Source organism: Cavia porcellus, unplaced genomic scaffold (assembly GCF_034190915.1).
Source record: "Cavia porcellus strain 051 isolate PalLab524CR breed Dunkin Hartley unplaced genomic scaffold, mCavPor4.1 scaffold_14, whole genome shotgun sequence".
NCBI classification, from domain to species: domain Eukaryota; kingdom Metazoa; phylum Chordata; class Mammalia; order Rodentia; family Caviidae; genus Cavia; species Cavia porcellus.
The window spans coordinates 17,996,556-18,017,604 of NW_026947497.1; the positions used below are offsets into that span (position 1 = coordinate 17,996,556).

General features: G+C 36.1%; 1 pseudogene; it reads right to left on the minus strand.

Moving 5' to 3' along the window:
* LOC100720374 (heat shock protein HSP 90-beta-like) overlaps nt 1–21,049 on the minus strand; it is a 77,154-nt pseudogene that overhangs the window by 35,847 nt on the left and 20,258 nt on the right.

Below are 21,049 nucleotides of genomic sequence, written 5' to 3' on the forward strand. Positions count from 1 at the left end.
TTAAACAAGAGCTAGGTGTTGCCAAAGAAGCTTGTGTCAGAGCTAGAATAAGGAGTATAAGAAAACACAGAGGGTGAATGTATTCATTATATTCACTAATTCACATTTTCTTTTAAAAAATAAGAACTTATTACTTCTAATTATGGCATTGATCACCTCTTCCCTGTTACTACCAATCTCTGAAAAAACAAAAACAAATGCCACCTTTTAGTAGCATACATTTGATTAAATGCAAAAATCACAAAACTTTACACAGATGAAGGACAATCTGATTCATTGCAATAGACTAGATATCATTTATTGTACCTTTAGTCGTAATAGATTTACAACCAGTTTTCAAAACCCTGATAATAACCTCCTGAATGGAAGATTATTTTCCTCACTTTAAGATGAGGAAACTGAGGCTCAGGAATTAAATGACCTAGCTCAGGCCACACCACCAAAGCACTGCACAGCTGGGATCCATGACGACCATGGCACTTCCTTCTTGTATTTTAAGTTGCCTCTTTATGTGGTCAGGTACCACAGTAATCAGACATTTGTCAATATGCATTTAATTCATTAGAGATAGAAAATATACTGAAAAGAAAGAATAAGCAAGAAGAGTATTATTATAAACATACACTTATGCTCAGATACTGTGAAAAGAAAGAGCTAGCTAAATTTGCAGTCTCTGGAAAGGCTCATGGGAATGCTCACTCTTCTTTAAAGATTCTGTGCTTTCCATGGAGCATCATTTGGATTTTTTTCTCCTCCAACTTTCTCAGAGTCTTTTTAGAGTGCAGGAAGATAAATATATCCCCACTGCCACCGTTAGGAAGTCCGCAGAAGACTTCTATGGTGCGACCTGTATTATGGAGCCAGGGCTCCCAAGCACAGGGGCACGGTCTATGAAAACTGACATAAAGGAACCATAGACAGAAACTGAAAACAGCTGACAATTTCATTCTGGGTCAATCAGTTTTAATGACAGCAAGGATCACACACTCTCTGATTGCTCAGAAAAAATGAAGATAGATATCTATTTACCATAACCCTGAGTTTTTATCTTCTGGAATTTAAGAATTTTATTGTACATTATTAGTCTATATTTATGATGAACGTATGGGATTGTAACATTACAGTTCCACACAGGACATTGCAGAGCTGTTAACTCTGTACACACTTTACATTTGGTTAAATATTTTGAGCTTTTACATTATAAATGAAGATTTTTAAAGAATTTTAAGTCACTCTTATAAGACTTTTTTCATGAGGAAGAAAATGAATTATGTTCTCTATTTGCTGGTCACTAGAGTCCTATAACCTTAATGCTTCAGTAAAAACTGAGAGAACATTAGGACAATTTTCTATTGTCTAGAAAATGGTAAACATCCACCTAGATTAAAACCATTTCATAGATTATTTTGGTTTTCATTAACTTTAAGTAATAATATTGTTTTATGTTTTCAATTCATTGAATTTAGAAAAAAATGCAGTATTTCAAAATTTAGTTTATGAAACCTTAGGGATGCTCATGTTTAAGACAGAAACAAGTGAAAATATTCAGTCTACTGTGGATATATTTCAAAAGAAAATTAAAACTCTTTTCTCATTACATTGCAGGAAGACACTAGATGGTTTTTAAAATTTGTATTGATGGTTTTCAGATCTAAAAGGAAACAGGTTGAATAAAAGTATCACTCATAATAAATGCAGGTTTGTGTCATGAATAGTACATTTAATGATATATTTTTCTTTGGTGTACAAAGATACACAGGAAAAAATCATTTACAAGTGAAAGATACTTTGATTTGTGATGTTTTTGTGTGATGCATTAAATTTATTGAATAGTTTAAATTGAAATTGCATTTCAGAAGTTGTAGCACCTATTTGATTAGGCAGTTATTACAACAAACCAATTTTTGCAAAGATAGCATTAGAGAACTATACAGAGTAACAGTGCTTTTCTAATTGATCCTTTATAGGAATGACTTTGTGAAATAAAGACATAAGTAGAGCCTAGATTTTGAAATAATATATGAAGATACTTTGTTCTATCTTTGTCTTTAGAACCTTTCAGGATAAAAATATATGACACCAAACTATGTTATTATTTATCAAGCAAATGATCTAATTGTTCTAGATTTTAATAGTACATAACTTTATAAATGGATTTCTTGTTAATCACATTTTTATAATTCAAAGACCAATAAATCATTCTAGTGGATTGAATTTGAACATTTTTGTATATCAAAAGTAGATTTTATGTAGTTTGACTTAATATTTTTATGGATTCTTTCAAGACCACTCAGATACCAAAAAATATAATAGATGAAAATGAAAAAATTATAAGAATAATGTGAGTAGTTGTATCTTCAAGTGCAGGTATTCTTTAAGAAATGTAGCATGTAAGAAAGAAAAGAAAAATGTGTATTTATTATTATATGAGAGAAACAACATAAGATTAACAGGTCATGTGTGGATATTATATTATCTTGAAGTGAGCTGAGCTCCTGCCATGGTCCAAGTGGAAATACATAAGTGGTATTGACCCTCTAAAATACAGTGGAACTATGCATGTCTGGTTAGACAGTAATGTTTTCTATGTGTATCGTAGTGTAGGACAAAAAAAGACTTGATATGTGTAATAGAGATGAATGAACATGAGATAAATCACTAACAATATGAAATGGGATCTGGCCACTTTTAAGTCTTTTTGAACTTCAATTGCCATATAAGGTGTTAATAATTTCCTAGCCAACTTCACTAGGTTAATGCAAATTATAAAACAATGTTATATGTAAAAGAGATTTGTTACCTAACCTAATCTTTACACCACTGACCTATTGTTTGGGGAGGATCAAGAGACTAAGTTATTTTATGACTATATTTTGAACAAAATCTAAAAAGAATGTTTTAGTTATATTGGAGGTAATATGGTTAAGATAATTGAGGATGGTTTGGAAAGTTAGTAAAGTGTGTTTCTGCTAGAGGCCAAGCCACAGAAATTATATATTTTTTCCTGAAAATATGAGTTCTCTACCTTATCACACTTAGATTAAGTGATTTTCCAATTGACACAGGGATTAAAATTATTTTTCAATTGAAACATACAAATAATTGAGAAAGACAAATAATTGCACAGTACATATTTTTATCCTCCAAATATATAACACCTAAATATTTCTTAAAGTTAACTATTTTCAACTTTCAGATGATTATTTGTTTAGCATTTAACTCTTTATTTCAAAATAAGATCCTAAGGTTTCTTTATTTTTTATCGTATTTTCCCCTGGCAGACAATCAGACTTGACTTCCTTTCACACTTTATTAGTCAGATTTTTCCATCCCTAGCACAAAATATCTGACACCAAAAACTTGAAAAAAAGATGGGTTTATTTCAGTTCATGAGTTCAGAGGTTTCTATCTATGGTGAGCTGTCTACAAAGCACAAAACAGCATGGAAGAGGAAAGTTGATCCACCTCTGGCATCCAGAAAGCAGGACAAAAGATCCACAGTAAGAGATATATCCGCCAGAGGCGGCCCCCAGTGATCTACCTCTTTTAACTGAATCCCACATCTTAATGACCCTTTCAACTATGGACTCTTCAAAAGACTGATCCATTGATGGGGTTAGCACTCCTGGGATCTCATAAACTTCTGAAAGTCCCATCTCTAAATGCATGAGACTTAGGGAGATATTTTAAATCTAAATCACAACATTCAGTTCCTGGCTTTCAAAGGGTTCATATTAATCTTATCATGCACAATTCATTCAATCATTTTCGATGGGTTGTAAAATTGTAACAGTTCTAACATTATCCAAAAATTCAAGTCCAAAATTTTCTCCAAGACTGAAGGCAAACACTTTGATGGGAATGACTCTAAAAACAAAATTAAAATGAAATACTTCCAATATACAATAGTGCAGTGTAAACATTCTCATTCTAAAAATGAGTGTCTTGGTTACTTTCTTTGGTTCCTTGGGCAAAATACACAACACCCAAAATGAAGGGAAAAAGTGTTTCTTTAGCTTACAGTTTGTGGCGGTTTCAGTCCATAATCAGCTGGCTCCAAGTCAAGGTGGCATGGCACTGGGGCAACCCTTCAAGTCAACAGCTAGTAAAAGCAACCAGAGCAAAAAGAGGGGAAGAGGAAGCCTCTTTTCCTCCCCTATAGTGTCCACAAGTCACCCCCTCACCCTCCAAAACAGGTGTAGCACTCACAAAATCTCCTTGTCCTCCTCTTGCACAGAAGGAAGATTTTTACAAAGCAAAAACCCTGGCTTGCTGCTGAGTCTCTTAGTTAAATTTCTAAACTTCTTAAGTTGGCATAATGTGTCAACCACAACAGTGAGGAATATGGAATAGAAAAGGGAGACCATAGCAAGACTGAAATGTACCAGCTTAAATATTATATCTTACAGCTCCATGACAGGCATCTGGTACATTTGGCAATGAGACATAAGCCCCAAAACTTTGGGCAATTCCACTCCTCTAGCTTTGTCAGTTGCAGCCCACATGGGCTCTCTCTCTGGCAGGCTCTTCTGGCTGCTTGTGGCTTTCCTCAGCAAATGTTCTATGATCCTGACATTTCCAACTTCCCGGGTCTCCACTGCAGATTCAGCCTTATTCTCCCAGCTTCACACATCATCTTCTCTTTAGCTCCCAGCAAGGATTGAGATACAACACATAGGTTTACCTCACCTCACAGGCTTTCCTTTGAAATATGAGAGGAAACCCCCATAATGCCACAATTTTTGCTTGTAAAACCAGAACCATGTAGAAACACTAAGGTCTGATGCCACTTTAGGCAGCAGTTGGGCCCCCTTGGACAATGGTTGCTGTGGCCTCTGAGTGACCCAATGCCTGTACCTGAGGATACACTTCCCTAGGTGGCCTTGCATGGGAATCTCTTAAAACCAAGTCTTTTCAAGGGGTTTACACTTTATATTTTTGAGGCTGTGATGAGTGGGGCCTGGCCAATTTCAGAGATGCTCTGAAGTCATCTTCCCTATTCTTCTGGTGCAAAATGTTTTGTTTGATTTCTTTAGCATCCATGCCTTCTTTACTTCCAGGCTTACATGAATTTCTTTTTAAAAAAATCTTTCTTCTCTGCATTTTGCCTCAAGTTTTCATTATAAATCTAGTTAAAAACAGTCAGTAGTACCCATATTCTGTGGCTCAGTACCCATGCTCAATGTTGTGCTGTGTAAAACTCTCTCTGCCAGATTTATTAGTATACCTTATTTAAATCTACCCTCAAATAAACCCTTGGCATATGGATAAAATGAAAGAATATGACAAGTATGGCCCATAGTTCCAACTTCAATAGAATCCTTAATCTCACCTAAAACCTGATCTTTACTGTTCTCATTCTTAGCATTCTGCTCTTCTGAACTTCAGCCAGAGTCATCCACCAAGTCTGCTCAAAACATTCCAATATTTTTTTACACTGTGTCTCCAAACTCTCCAAACTTCTCCCATGAACCAGTTGGAAATGCTTCCAACCCACACAGCCAGTTACAGTCATAGCAAATTCTCCAGTACTACTAATTTTTTGTATTATTTAACTTCTCTTAGTTTGAACAAAATACCAGACACATGTGTCTTAAAGGAAAGGTTTATTTTGGTGCAAGATCATAAGTCTCAGTCCATGTAAATTTTCCTGTAAATCAATTCTGAGGGGTATGGAGAAGGAGAGCTGTTCACTGTATATTGACTAGAAACAGAGAACAGGAAAAGAGAGCCAGAGAAAGAAAAAGGAGCAGGAAAAAGAACATAACATTCCAGGTCATGCTTCCTTTCCCTTGGTGACCCACTGCCTCCAGCTGACACCTAAAATTCCTAATAATTATGAACTTTCCAATAGATTAATCCATTGGCAATGTTAGTATGTTCGTAATCCAATCCTATCTCTGAACACATGAGACTTTGGGGGGAAATTTTAGATCTACATCATCCAGCCTCCTGGACAAATACATACCTATACCTAAATATACACATACCCATGCACACATACTCACTAATACACACACATGCCTTTTCATCTCCCCAAAGCAATATAATAAAAATATATTGTATATATTGATTGGATGGGTGTGTCTATGGATGTGAGTTTGCAATAGTCTGTATGAACAGAGTTAGTAGTTTTAACAAATAAGTTGATTGGATTTCATTAATTGAGATAAGAAACCTTAGGAGGGCATGTTGGAAGAGAGGGGTAAAATTCAGTTTTAAAGATGTTACATTTGAGATGTTTATATTAAACATTTAAGTAGAAATTCTCTATGGGAGTTGGATATTGTTGGATTCTGGAACTTTTAAAAAATTAAATTTATTGGTACATTTTAGATATACATAATGATCATACTCATCGCAAAGAATTTACCTGTGCAGGATATATTTTAATTTCTCTTTTCTTCCCCATTGCCTTTCCTCTCTTCTGTCTGTTTGTCTCAGTCTCACTGTTTAAGAACCTAAGGCTATCACTTCCTTCTGGTTTGTTTCTTACAAATGAAAAGCTACAGATAATGTATAAATTAGGCTGCCCACATCAGAGATGCCACTTCTGTTTGCATAGTAAAAACAAGATGTTAGGACACTATTTCTTCCGAGTGGTTCTAACTTCTTTCCCCCACACATAGGAACAGATTATTCTTAGGACAATTTCCCATGGTTACTCCTTCCTTCTCTCAGGCCACCACTAGGGAAAATTGGTTATTTATATTCTTTACCCTCCCTTAGTCTAGATCCAAAAATTGGCTCCCTTTGATTTGTCATCTGTTTTGCCATGCATCAACAATCCCACACACTTTGTACAAAGTTAAAGCTTGTTTGTGTCATGGAAAAAACAGTATCATTTAGTTCGTCTGTGAAAGGTTTCACAGAGTAGCCCCTCTTAAAATATCAGCAGAGGGTCAAACATCAAGGGTTTGAATTGGGGACCTACCTCACCGCACACTTTCAATGCTCCTTCCTAAGGCCTTCAAGATCCTCCATGATTTGGCCATGATGGCCTTATTAGGGGCCATAAGAGCATGAAGTTTTTTTTTTTTTTATTAAATACATATACTGAGAAGTGGAGACATTAGCATATTTAGGAAAGTATAAGAAACCTGGATCTTCTTGGGGTTGGCACTGGGTGGGTGATAACAAGTCCCTGTATTGGGTAGGTGAGGCCTCATTCAGACCAGTTCTAAGACTCTCTGGGGAAGTTTGACAGAGAGGACCTTCTCTCCTAGCTCAATAAGGGGATACCATAATTGACCACTGGAAAGGTCCCAGGACAGCTGACCTCCATTCACCACTAGTTTCTTTTCTGTTATTTCTTTTTCCTGTCCCCCAGTCACCTTCTGCTAATTCTCTTCTCGTGCTGCACATAGCAAAATCGTCACTCATTTCATTCGCTCTCCCCAGAAAAGTCCCCTCAAATATTAGAAAAATTAGAACTCCAGTCCCTCGAGGAAAAGGTTCACACTTCTATTACACTGAGCAAGCTAATAACCTCATGTCATAACCTAATAGGTTTTTAGGGCAAGATTACAAAGGTAAGGAGGCTAACAACTGATAGGTTTTTTTTTCCTAATATATATGAAAGCTAAAAAGTCTATCACATTTTCCTGGACACTTTAAAAATACCTACTTGAATAATGAAAAAAAATTAAAATCCCTGACACTTCAAAAAAAGGCTCTAATTTTTATTCTACAGAGACATAGACACTCCACTCCCTCCTTAAAAAAGTGTCCACCAGTGGCTTCCTAAATTACAATACTATCTTCCAGTTAGATCTTTTTTATAAGCTAGCAGATGGAAATGAAGTTCCTTATGTGCCATTTTTCTTTGTTCTCTGTGACCATCCTGAATGCGCTACTGCTTGTTCAAAAGACCCTGTTCTTTTAGTGGTTAAGTCTGTCCTGTTCCCTGAGAAATGAATGCTCCCAGAGATATAAACTGACACCCATCTCTACCCCACTAAGAGATGAATTCTACCCAGCACAGTGCACCCACTGAAAAACTACTTCTCTTATACAATCATAAGAAAATAAAAATAATCTATCAAAATTTTACTTATGCTGAGAATTAAAAGAGATAAAACAAAGATCAAGATAATTTCACAAGTGACCATGACCAAAATATTTGAGCTGTTTGTTTTAGCCTTAGAAGATGTGATGTTTTTGTTTGATGAGACCCTCAGTGAGGGCAAACAAGATCAAATCCAAATAACAAGAACTCTCATATAATGACTTAGATATTTTTGTTGGTAAGAATACTGTATTGATTATTACAATCTAAAATCACTGACAAAAATTTTTGAGGTAACTAAGTACTCAAGAGACTTAAAAGGGACCACTGGACCAGATGCCCCTGGTGGATAAAAAAGTTGCCCAAAATTGGTTCATGTTGGTTTTGTCCACTAATGAGACTCCCTGTGATTCCCTTGTTCAATCCTTGTGGGAGACTCACCACCCAAGACCTTAATAAATATACTAATCTAATACATTTGCATTGGCTATTATTAAAGTTCAAGTTCTTTATGGGTAAAACAATGAGGCTTTTTATTTAAATACTGCATTGTCCAGGCTGAATCACTTTAGAAATTAAAGGTTAGGTATCAGTGACCTATGAGGTATATTGATAGACAGGTGTATTCTTCTTGGATGACATTCTGTTAAATGATGACAAAATTATATAAAAGTTTTTTATGTCATTTAATATCTTATTAATTAGATAAAGATCACATGACTAAAAGGTTGCTCTGTACTAAATTAAACATTTGAATATGTTTCAAAACTAATGAGTAAATTCCATGGTTCTAGTACAACAATGTCATCACAAATGCTGTGCTAAATGATATGCTGCCCTGAACCTCAAGTTTTTTCTGTAACATTTTATAATTGTTATCTGTTAATATTCTGCAAAGGTTTGGCTTGTGGGGCAATTGTGTTTGGTAAGAAATAATGGTTCTGTAGTCATATTGTCTGTTTCAAAGTAGTTGACATCTATTTATAATTATAAAATTAAACCTATTGGTATCATTACAATGCCAGTATAACTAATCCATCTGTGTACTCAACAACTGAGGTTTAGAGAGCAGAACAAAAGTAACCAAACTAAAATGAAGCCAGTATTTTGGCCCTGGTCTTCCAGGATCACTAAGGACCCAGGATGGGATTAAGAGCTCTTTTCTACAAGACCCTACAACTTTGATATGTCACCCAATCTCCTGAGTAAAGAGATTGGTAGACCCCAAAGAGCAGAAATCAACCTCTGTAAACTGTGCTAGAAAGCAGGGTCTCCAGAGAGATTCATCTCCCTAGCTGCTACAAAACCCATATGATTAGGCAAAACCATATGATCAAGGAAGACAGTGGTCCACCCTGGTGGCTGAGACTGATAGAGGAGCTCAGAGGCCGCACAAGTAACTTCTGGAGTGCTTTAAATACCTCGATATCTAGCAAAAAATTACTTTTGATTAATGCTGGTTTTACTTGAGTTTTGTCTTAAACATCCAGCAGGAAAGTGTATATTAGTACTTGTCTCACTTTACCTTGGTTTTAAATACACAGCAAGAAAATAATAACGAAAGTCATAAAAGTAATAAGACTAAACATAAAAAGGGGGCTCCAGTCCCCAACCATACTTATAGGCAAGTATGGAAGCTGGGCCACTTTCAGAAGTGTGAGAGATGTGGCCTCTGTGTCACAGTTTTATCCTTGCACCTGTGTAAGTCACTGCCTTCTCCTTCAAGTTTTCCTTCAAGCAGGTCACTTCCCCCAAATTAGTTGCTAATCTAGATTAAGTCATAGTTGCCCCATCTCAGCCTGGCTCCTTCCTCCACTGATACTTTTGTTTTTATAGTGTTTAACTTGCCACTTCATTTCAGACTGTATCAGTGCTATCAAAATGCAGATGATTCCATAGATAAAACCTACTAAGAGGCTACACCCTCCTTCCATAGTAGCTACCTGCCCTGTTCCGTAGTAGCTCCTGCCCTGTCCCTCCTGGACATCACCTGAAATTGCCTCCTTGAAACTGACAGTCACCCCTAACTAGCAGAAAGCAGCCAGAGCAATCACCATCCTATTCCTCAAACACCACACATATGATGCAATGTATCTTTCTTGTTTAATACCAATAGAGAAAAGTCTGAAAGTTGCCTTCAATCAGATGTTTGAGAAACAAAGACAGGGACAAGAAGATTGAAATGTGATGTGAGTATGAGACTCTGAGAGTTAATTTTTAACTTGATTTGCTTAGAAGTCAACTCAGGGATTAGTAAGACACACCCTTTGGTGAGTCTGAGTGGGTCATGGAAATTGACCTTGAGGTCAATAGCAGGCCTTTGGTCTCTTCTTTGTTGGCACTGTGCCCTCTGTTTTCTGTCTTCATAAACAAAGCAAATTCTGTCATGGTCTCTTTTTTCAAGCACAGCTACAAAAAATTAATGTTTGGAGTTATAAGAGAGATATGATATGATGCTAAGAAAGATTTTATCAACGAAATAATGATAATATAGTACCATATATTTATAGTAATGGGTAAACATTTGGAACTCTTTAAAATTTGCTTAAATTAGTCATTTAAACAACATTGGTAATCTTTACTTTGCAAAACATTGAAACACTTGCATAGTTACACCCATAGTCAGCAGCTGATTTTTGGCCACTCACTTTCCTTAATCCACGATGATCAGGAAATTCAGACTCTCCCAGGAGCCAACATTTTCAGTATGCTGCATCCCCAGGGACTCCCATGACAAGTGAAATGAGCTACATAGCCTGAGCTAGTAAAAATCTCTATTGACTCAGCTAAACCTTTTAAAAACATAAATCTAAATAGGTCATCTCCTCAGCTCAGAGTCTGCCAGTATAGTCCTACACTTGGAGGAAAATCTAACCCTTTTTACATGATTAATATACCTCTATACAGTCTAGGTCTGACCTCCTAGACCTTATGTTCCTGACAGCCGCTTTTCCTTTTAGGTGATGTATTTTCCTGAAAACTGTGGTCTGCCACTTAACCCAACCTCATCTTTGCCTTTGAGGCTCTGTAATCGGCTCAGCCTGTTCTTCCCACCTGAGTAACTCCCTGTGCTACAAAAACTTTAAGCCCCACCCCAACTTCACAGTCTCCATCTCTTGGTTGTGTGATCCTCCTCCCTTTGTGTCCGAGCTAAAACTGAAGCCATGTTTCAAGGAATAGGCAATGGAAAACTTAATAGGAAGTCATTCTTGAGAGTGGCTTCTGTTTTGTCTTTTTCTCATTCTCCCACTCTCTCTTGCTCTCCACAATAAAGGAAGCCAGCTGCTCTGCAGGTATCAACCTCTTGGAAAAGCCCATATGCAAGAAATTGATGTCTGCCATTCCTTGGAAAAGCTGAGGCTTGCCAACAGCTGTTCTGGAGTCTTAAGCATCTCTTCTTGCTGAGCCTGGAGGCACCTATAACCTGGCTGATGATTTGTATTCTTTCTAGAGACCTCGAGTTAGTGGACCCAACTACATCTGAATCCAGATCCACAGAAAAAATGGATTACAAATGTTCAGTTATTTTAAGCATCTATAATTTCTTAGTCAGCCATAGGGAACTAATGTTCTTCTTTCTTTCAGGCCTTATTTCAGGCCTCAGATCTAATACAGATTCCTCTAAGATGCTGTCAGCCAAAAGTTACAGAAAGAGAAAGGCATGCAACAAGCAGTATAGATTTTGTCGGTCATACAGTCTGTGAAAACTACGCAATCTGTTATGACAGCTTGACATCTTAACGATGTTTTTGCAGATGACTTTCAAGATCTTGCTCTGCTGGAGCATTTCTCGGGGAGATGTTCAGGGGTAGATCCTCCGAGTTGACCATGCCGCGGATAAAATTTAGGTACTCGGGGATCAACTCATCACAACTGTCCATGATGAACACATGACAGACATAGAGTTTGATGTTGTTTTTCTTCTTGTTGTTCTCAAATCGGTCAAAGGGAGCCCGCCGAGGAATGAATAGCAATGCCTTGAATTCCAGCGAAGTGCTTGACTGCCAGGTGGTCTTCCCAGTCATCGGTGAGGCTCTTACAGATCTCTCCATACTCTTCCTGAGTGATGTCATCAGGGTTTCTGGTCCAAATGGGCTTAGTTTTGTTCAGTTCCTCATGCTCAATGTATTTCTCCTTAATCTTCTTGGTTTCCTTTTTCTTATCTTTACCAGTGTCATCCTTCTCATCTGAGCCCACATCTTCAATCTTGGGCTTCTCTTCATCATCCTTTTCTTCCTCTTCCTCACCTTTCTCCTCTTCTGCCTCATCATCACTGGGTGCTGGGATAGCCTATGAACTGTGAGTGCTTCTTTACCACCTCTTTGACCCACCTCTCCTCAAGTACTCTGTCTTGATCTTCTTTGAGGTGGAGGATCACTGTGGTGCCTCAGCCAATGGGCTCCCCATGGTCAGCACGGACAGTGAGTGATCCCCCAGCAGAAGACTCCCAGGCATACTGCTCATCATCATTGTGCTTTGTGATTACAACAACTTTCTCTGCCCCCAAATAGGCAGAATAAAACCCAACTCCAAACTGCCCAAACATGGAAATGTCTACACCATCCTGAAAAGCCTCCATAAATGCTTTGGTGCCTGACTTATAATTGTTCCCAAGCTTGACATCAACTAGGAAAAAACTGTAAATGAATGAGTATGACTGTGTTTCATGTAAATTTTATTTATAGAAGAGTGGCCTGCCATCGTTTGCCAATCCCTGCACTAACAGAAGTCCCAGGCCCCTGGGTCTAGTATAATTTCTCCTGCATGAAAATCCCTCTCATTTTAGCTTGTTTGATTTATTCTTTTATTGCCCTTCTTCCTGGAATGCAATCTTCCTGAGAGTATACTGCTTCCGGGACCCACAACAACGACCAGCGTGGCAGCCAGTGAATCCAGAATGGGGCCCTCGAATCACTTGGGTGAATCCAGAAGAGGATCTTTTCCGATAAGGAAGTGCCTTGGAACCATGTCACCAGACAAAGACATACAGAAGCAAACACTGAGCCACAGCACCGCAGGTCAGATATTTGATGTCTGCTCTGTTGAAAAGGGCTTCCGTTATCTGTGCCCTTCCCAAGGGCAGAGCTATTGAAAGTCATGCTCTGACAGCACCCTTTTTGTAAACTTTCTCTGGCTGCGAGGTCTTGTCAGTTTCTATCTCCTCTTTTCCACTTTTTTACGTGGTACCCAAAATTAAAATGTATAATTAGTGAAATGATTATATTCTAAAATACTAGCAGCCAGCTAGAAGAATTTCCCAAAAGAAAATCATGCATCTTCATCTATGTACCACGAGTGCTCAATAAATGCTTGCAAGTCATAGCATGTGCTGGCAGGGGAGGGGGTAGCAAGTCATATCCATCTTCAAATCATAAAAGCTGTTCAGCAGTGGGTGGGCCTGACTTCCCCGGTGTCTTCTATCAGTGAGTATGAATCCTTACACAGAGGTTGTAGAGATAATTGTCTTTATTTTGCTGATAGAACCAACTGTTGGAAACTTACTGAACATTTGCTCTCCATATGGGTGTCGAGCCCAGCCTTCCTTTTGTATTTACCCTATAACTTCCGTCTTTTTCTGTGGCACAGCATACATACATTTCCATTTTTCCTCTGCAACACTCTTGTTTGTCATTCTCTGTAGCATTTCAAAAGATTAGAATATACAAGTTATGAGAGAACAGCTGTATGCAGAAACTTGTATTTTTCAATTCAGTAATAAATGTGCCATAAATTCTATTCAAAGTTAGGAATCCAAAAATATATAATGAAAGTTATTAATAAGTATGAATCATAAAAATGAGTTGAATTTGGCTTTTAAGCTATGTAGCAATATATTGCTTATGATGGTGGTACACATACATTTACACAACTAATCATATGTCTGGCTCTACAAATAATGTATGTTTGTTCTAGCTTAGCAAATTGCAACATGGTGTTCTTGGGGGCAGGATATGGTTTGGATACTGATGTAACTGGCAGTCGATCTTAATCATTACTGGTTTTGATTATATACAATTTATTTTAATTGTAGGGCAGCACAGTTTCAAATTTAACTTTGGTATGGCTTTCATCACAACATAATTGAGAGAATTCACACTACAATTGGACTTTATTGCCTTCATTGGGTCTACAACAGGCCATTTGATTATTAGAATTTTGTTGTAAATGAACTGAGAATGGATGAAAAATTATGATGACTTATGTTGGACTTTAAATTTTATTTCTAAAAAAGATGCACATTTGTTGCAGAAATTGCTTGCGAAAATAATGAATGTAAACTATGAAATCATAATTACAGTACTTGGAGACAAAACAATTTATGTTTTGTTTGTTTAGGCTTCCAGTTTTGGGTATTTTTATACTGAAAAATCAGTGATGAAACTCAAGGTCAAAGTGACACAATAGTTTAGTGCTAAAATGATTGGCTAAATATGAATATGTGAGGAAATACTTAATTCTTGTTATGTCTCTGTGTTCTTCTAGAATATAATTTTCATGAGAGAAGAGATTATTTTTTAACTTTTTCTATTCCATTGTGTAAAATATCATATTCAGTTTAACCCATGAATCAATTGAGAGTTACTGCTTTGTATAAGATATGTGAAAATCAAACTGCAATTTTCATGTTTAAATATTAATTTTAGTGACTGTCAGCTTGTACTATAATTATCTAAACCAATCTTCATGTAATGGACTCCAAGTTCTTTCTAAATTTTGAGCTACATGAAAAATGACAATTTTTCATTTCTAGTATGTTGTGTTTATTTATCTAATCTTATTTAGTAAAATAGAATGCAAAATTATATTCACCCGCCATATTTGAATAGGCATTCTTAAATCCTGAGGCAAGTGTCTAATTTTTTAAAATTGTTTAGAGTTGGAGTTTGATTTTGCCTAGGTATTATCATTATAAAAAATATGATATATTCATATCATAAAAAAGATATATCTTATGTCTTATAATAAGATATATATATATATATATAATGATTTGTGCCTATTTTCATTTTACTAGATTTTCAAAAAAATTTATTATAGACATTTGCCATAAATGTGCTCACACTCATAATACATAATTTTTACGTCCACATAATATATTGTATTTTTTAAAGAAATTAAAGATCCATGAAATTTTGTTAAATTCTTTGGAACTGATATATTGGCATAGATTATCCAATATTTCTAATATTGATCATATTTTGGCATAAGTAAGATATTTATTTACTCATAAACATGGCATTTTGTATACTGTTAAATTGAGTGGAATTATATGTTTATTAATGAGGAATACTTTTTTGACTTTTACAACACAATCTTTGTCAATTTTTCACTAAAGATTTATCCAATCTTCTTTAGTGAAAAACTGACAAAATTCGTCAGTTTTTAAATGCTTTATATGCTCTGGAGTGATTTATTTACATGAACATTATATGTTTCTTGGAAGTTCAAAAAAAACTCTTAAGAATTATGTCTTTTAAATATCTGTGTATTTTAAAATACATTTCCCTCATTTCATGGGAATCCCTTTGCCCTAATAGTAATTTTATATAGTACAGTTTTCCCCAAATTTCCTTAAAACACTGCTGTCCTACAGAAGGAACAGATTTCTTTATTTCATGTCACCAAATCCTTAATCTGCCAATTCACTATGGAAGTTTCTTCTTCCTCTTCCTCCTTCTCCTCCTCCTCGTCCTCCTCCTCATCCTCCTCCTTGTCCTCCTCCTCGTCTTCCTCCTTCTTTTTATTGTCTTTCTGAGATAGGATCTTGTTTGCAGTTCAGGCTCTTTGGACTCACTTTGTAACCCAGGCTGGTCTTGAACTCGCAATTATTCTCCTGCCTAAACCTCTTCCTGAATGCTGGGATTGTGAGTGTGAGCCACCACGCCTGGCTTAATTTTTATAGCATACTTGACATTTCACAAAGTAAATTTTCCCAGAACATGAAGAGAAACTGGCAGAGCTGCTTAGACAAGAACGGTAACCATTCAGGCAGTATCCGTATCAGGCTCTAGCACCGACGTTTCAGGTTGTATAATCTTTCTAACTTTTTGTGTATTCTCTTTTATACAACAATATTTATTATAGGATTATGTTAAATTGTTGAATGAGCAAACCAACGAATCTTTTGTGGGTAATACATCAGTTAAGCTATGAGGAGGGCTATCATGCTAAGAAGTAATCAATCTCTCCTAGGAAATGATTGATTTCTACTATATTTTCAAGTATGTTGCCTTTAGGTTTCATGAAGTGTTCTCCTTTCTCTCTCTCTCTCTCTCTCTCTCTCTCTCTCTCTCTCTCTCTCTCTGTACTCTTTTAAAATATTAACCATATTTAAGTTATACGAGGATGCTTTTATATATATGTATACATATCCAATACATTTTGGTATATATGCGTGTCAATCATTCAAATGAACAAGCCAATCACACCACGATTTCTTTTTCTTGTTGTAAAGGCACCTGTTACTCATTTACCAGTCTTCCAGCAAGCCATACAATATTATTAGCTGCATTTCTTATTCTGCACTTTAATTCTCTAGATTCCCTTATTGTACTCAGTTGCAAATTTGTAGCAAATGACCTAATACTTCTCATGACCAACTCACTCATCTCATCCCTGGCAATCACCAATATACACACATTTTTTTTTTAACACTAGTTAATATTTTGCATATTGTTATCTTAGAAGTAGTTGCTTGGATTATAAGATTTAGGCACAAAATTGATCAATTAAACAATGAAAGCACAAATTGTTCTTTTGGATGAACTAATAGATATTAGTAGTATAGACATCTATCTTGTATATCTATCTATCTATCTATCTATCTGTAGGTATATCTATAGGTACATATAAATATATATGTGTATATATATATATATATATAATAGCTATACAAGACAGATATATACACCTAGGAATGTATATAGGAGGAAAAGATTATATATATAATCCTTTGCTCCTTTCCAAGTCCTTCTTTCATTTGAGTACTTTATTTCTCTTTCATTATTACAATATCTATTGTACATTTTGGATCTTACTACTCTTTCAGTTTTCTTTTTACACTAGGGAGACAATACAATATTTACAAATGTGAGTTTGATTTATTTAACTTATGAATATGGTCTCAAGTTGCCTCCATTTACCTATAGAATCCTCAAGATTATCCTTTTTAATAGCTGAGTAATAGTCCATTGTATAAAATACCACATCTCTTATTATCCACTCTGTGATTGATGAGAATTTGAGTTATTCCCACTATTTTGCTTCTATAAAGATGAGTGCTTCTATATTGCTGTAGCATGACATTTTCAGGTTTTCTGGGAAAATACCCAGAAGGGGAATAACTAGATTGAGTGGGACTTCCAATGCTAGTTTTTTGAGAAACCTCCACATTAATTTTCACAATGGTTGTACCGGTCTACACTCCCACCAACAGTAGAGAGGTTTATTTGCATTCTTTGTAGCTGAGTAGTATTCCATTGTATATAGGCACCATATCTTCTCTGTTAATCTCAGTTTCTGGGCATACAGACTGGTTCTGGGATTTAGCTATTACAAATTGTGCTGCTACAAATATTGGTATGCATGTATTGCAGTAGTCTGATGACTTAAACACTTTGGGGAAGATACGTAGGAGAGGAATACTTAGGTCACATAGAATTTTAATTTCAGTTTTTTTGAAAAATCTCCATATCAATTTTTATAAGGGTTTACTAGTTTACATTACCACTGACAATGAAGGAGGGTTCCTTTTTCACCACAGCCATGCCACTATTTGTAATTTTTTGATTTCTTAATGATTACCATTCTTTTCAGGGTAAGATGAAATCTTAACATTGTTTTAATTTGCAATTCTGTATTTGGCCAGAGATGTACATTTTTTGTCTATCTGTTACTCATTAGTATTTTTTCCTCTACAAAGTGTCTGTTTATTTATCTTGCCCATTTCTTGCCTGGGTCTTTAATTTTAGGTGGTTTAATTACATAATGCTTTGTATATTCTCCACGTTAGCCCTATGTCTGCAGAGCATCTGGCAAAGGCTTTTCTCCATTCTGTGTCCCGTCTCTTCACCCTACTCATGGGTTCTTTTTCAGTACAGAAGATTTTAGTCTGATACAATTCCATTTATTGATTCTTGCTGTTATTACTTGTGCAACTGAGGATCTGCTTAGAAAATCCTTTCCTGTACCTATACCTTCAAGTATTTTACCTATTTTATCTTCCAGAAGATTGACCATTTCTGCATTTATGTTTATAAATCTGACCCATTTGGATTTTAATGTAGTACATGGTAAGAGGTAAGGGCCTAGTTTCATTTTTCTGCAAATATAAAATCAGTTTTCCTAACACCACTTGGTGAATAGGCTGTCTTTCCTCCAACATATGCTCTTGGCTCCTTTTTCAATGATCAAATAGTTAAACGTGCCTAGTGAAGTTTGTGCATCCTCGATTCTGCTCTATTAATCCACATGTCTGTTTTTATCACTGTTGCTCTGTAGTATAGTTTGAAGTCAGTTATTGATATTTTACCTGCTTTGCTCTTATTGCCTGAAATTAGTTATTGTGGGTCTCATCTAGTTCCATATGAATTTTAGGATTGCTTTCTGTACACTTATAAAGTATGCTGTTAATTTTAGTTTTAGGCTTTCTCTTTATTAATTACTACTTTCAAGTTGCTTTTGGCTTTATTGTTCTTCATAAGTTCTTTATAGCATATTAAATACCAATTTTTTCTAATAATAAAAGTATTTAATTTCCACTGCAATTATATAGGTTATTGTTTTACTTTGCATATGAGTGTTAGAAGAATATAATTCAATTTCCGAGTGATTAAAATTTTATCTCTGAGGGGTTTTCTCTTTTTTATGGGAATGAAAATCACATAAAAATGAATACTTTTACAGTAGAAATTCAGTACCTTGAAGTACATTCACAATGTTGTTTGAACACCACCTGTATCTAGTTTTACGTTTTTATTGTTTTAAAAGTAACCTGTACTTTTTAATGCAGTTGCTTCCCATTCTCATCTCCCTACAGCTGCTGGAAGCTCCCAGTCTGCCTTCTGCCCCTGTGGACTGAGTCCAGATATTTCAGAAAAATGGAAACATACAATATATGATTTTTTTGTATATGGCTTCTTTCAATTAGCATAATATGCTACCCAAATCACTATTTGTGGCAAACAGTCCAGGAAATCAAACCACAGCCCCTGTACCAATTTTCAGAAATTTGCTAAGATCTTATCAATAACTGACAACTTCCTTGATTCTCTCTTCCCAACCCAGACACATGAACTTCTGACTCAGGCTCAGACAAAACCAAATAGCTTCCCCTTGCCCAAGATGCATGATTTCTAAGTGTACTGCCAACAGCTTAGCCCCTCCAACAGCCTCTGATGGGGCTCTGTCTTTCCACTATTTCCACTAAAGCTTCTCCCCATTCTCTACTGGCTTTTGAGTCTCTGTGAAACACAAGGGATGACGGATCACTCCCTGACTGTAGCAAATTCTAAACAGTCTTTGCTTCTTCTGATCTGCAGGTTCTTTATTTCCACACTCAAATATTCCATGGAGACTAACAAAGATTAGTTTCAAAGTTTCGCATGCTTTTTCCTCACTGACTTGTGAGGATTCTGCCTCATTTCATTTATTGCTGGCCAGTCCCCTCTCAGGTGTGGGCCTCAGATGAGGTATATAGCTGCCATGTGTTTTAAAACTTTTGCAGGTAGTTGAGTATCTTCCTAGTCCTGGGAAGGTGAGTGATATCTTACTTAAGGACATGATTTTTTGGAGGTAACATCCTTTATTTTCAGCCTATATAGTCCTCATTTTCTGTCTTCCGATTTCCACTCTCATGGATGAGAAGCATGGTTGCTCTTTTATTCTGGAGACTTTCTTAATGCTTTTAAAATTATTTATAAAGCCAAAGACTTAAGTGTTTTTGAGGGTATACCAGGTGTATATATTTTCTTCTCAGTCTCCAATTCTAGAGTCCTCTTTACCTACAGCTGCAAGTCTTTATTTTTTATCTTAGGAAATCCTTTCATTGCTGTTGTTTCCTGTCCCCAATCTATTCCTTATTTTCCTTGTATCACTGATTTTATTTCACAAATCTTCTGTTTTCCTTCATGATGTTTTTCTAGAATTTTGCTCATTTAAAGACATATTTGCATTTAATCTCCCAGCCTACCATTTCAGTTCCCTGTGTAGATTATTTTTCTTCACTTTGTCTACTGAATTATTTATTTAAAAAAGTATTATTTTTACCCCAGGATAGCTCTTCCATACTTCACTAGAATCTTGGGAATTGATGTCTTTTCTCACTATTTTCATCTGTCTCCTTCAGCAGCTGTTTTTCTAGCTGTGCATTCCATTTTCCTATTATTCTTCATGTTGTAGTTACAGGGCTCACTTGGATTTCTTTTCTTGAGTACTGAATGGTCACTAAACTATAGGTCCTACCAGCTTCTGTGGGTCAGGAAGAAGGAGGAGAAGACCTATCTTCTCCGTGAGGCCAGACACCTTCTTTCATGGCCTTTCATATTTTGGATTTTGGCTTATGGCTGTTGAAACTGTCTTAATTTCTCTATCTTAAAGAAAATCAAAATAAAATCATTTTCTGTCTCTGTGTAGAGTCCCTCAGAGTCCAGAGTTATATTTACATCCCACTGCATAAAGACCCTGAAATAGAAGGACACAAAAAAGATTTGTTTGAAAGTAGGAAATAGAAGCACTTTTCCAGAAACCGTATTGCTGGAATCCTTCTGTCTGTAACCACTCGTAAATAAAATGTGCATAAACCTTCACCCATTGAAGCGATCTTGAGTCCACTGTTGTCTCTTTCACCTTTAAAAACGCAGTACTAAGGGAGACTTACGTGGCAGAGATCCCGAGATTTATCTGCAGCTGAACCTCTTTTCCTTCTTTTTCTTTGCTCAGTATCCACAGCAAGTTGCTTTTAGCCTCCCAGAGATGTTTACAAGGTCAAAAAGAAGTGGTGAGTAAAGAATCAGGCAAGGAAGACACTGGCTATTGCATTGG